At 36.4% G+C, this 1,168-nt stretch overlaps 1 long non-coding RNA gene across 1 annotated transcript in view; it reads left to right on the forward strand.

Moving 5' to 3' along the window:
- The first annotated feature begins 10 nt into the window (after positions 1–10).
- Positions 11–1,168, forward strand: part of LOC114072492 — a 2,004-nt gene continuing 846 nt past the window's right edge. The window contains exon 1 of the long non-coding RNA XR_003574187.1: positions 11–1,159. This is a non-coding gene — a long non-coding RNA (uncharacterized LOC114072492). The remainder of the gene's footprint in view (positions 1,160–1,168) is intronic.

Below are 1,168 nucleotides of genomic sequence, written 5' to 3' on the forward strand. Positions count from 1 at the left end.
TGTCCAGATAAGCACCTGCCAAATATTATTGGACTGAGTTTCAAATGAGGAATACTTTAAACATTTTTTTTTTTTTCGTTAAAAACCTGTACCAGTTCAAGAGCTTGGCCCCTGAACTTAATAACCATTTGTACTCTTGCATAGTGGATATAAAATACTAGCACTGGATATATGCCCACGTTTGTGCACACAAACTGCAAAGCAAAGCATCAGAAATATATCCTTCTCCAAGTACTTCCTTTGGGGCTGATTGTTCAGGATAAGCAATATGCATGATATAACTGGTGCATGTAACAGTAAGTGCAACCCTCTGCAAATTTGAATTTAAAGACACTAACTTGATACTGAGGCTGAACTTTGTAGATGAGTAATCTATGGTATTTTTAATTATAACCATTTCTGTGGTCTGAATATGAGTACAGCTGATTCTGTCATGTGACACTACAGGTTGGACTTTTAAATGAGACATTATTGCATTTGATTGAGGCAGTTATGTTTCTTGAAAGTTGTATTTCAAATCAGACACAAGAGGCAATAATTAGAGGCTGAGAGCTTTGAAAATATGTACCATTTATTTATTTATTTTTGAGAAACCAAGATTTAAAACACATGTTCCGTCTGCCTCTCTCTAATTTACTTCCTTTTCCCTAATGAACATTTGTCAACTGTCACACACTTCAATTTTCTTTAGCTATGTCTATCAAGATTTAAGTGAGACTTATGTCGAAATACCAGAACTAATCTCACGAAGTGAAAACTAATGAAGTTGAGTCAATTCTGTGATATTTTAGGGAAAATGGAGGTGCAAATCAATTTTCTTGAAATGTAGGTTCTGACTCAACAGCATTCACAAGGTCTTTACTAAAGGTCTGATTGTGAGAAATGCTGGTCAAAGGCACTCTTGATATAATGGGCCAGATGCCCAAGTGGATTAACCTGATGAAGAGCTTTATACAGCCCGAGGATCTTATGGAATGGTAACCAGCATCATCCATGGCATCTCAAAATCAGACCACCAGAAGATAGCAAATGTCCTGGGTTCTTTTTAAGGCCAATTTTCCAGTTGGTCAAATGTGTTTTAAAAGTAACGTCTTTTTAGACAAATGCAGACCTCTCCAAGGGATCAAGTCAATGGATTAATGTGGACAGATCCTTATAGGTTAAGGGA

Source organism: Empidonax traillii, unplaced genomic scaffold, assembly GCF_003031625.1.
Source record: "Empidonax traillii isolate 1590-97213 ecotype Southwest subspecies unplaced genomic scaffold, ASM303162v1 scaffold3346:size13562, whole genome shotgun sequence".
NCBI classification, from domain to species: Eukaryota; Metazoa; Chordata; class Aves; order Passeriformes; family Tyrannidae; genus Empidonax; species Empidonax traillii.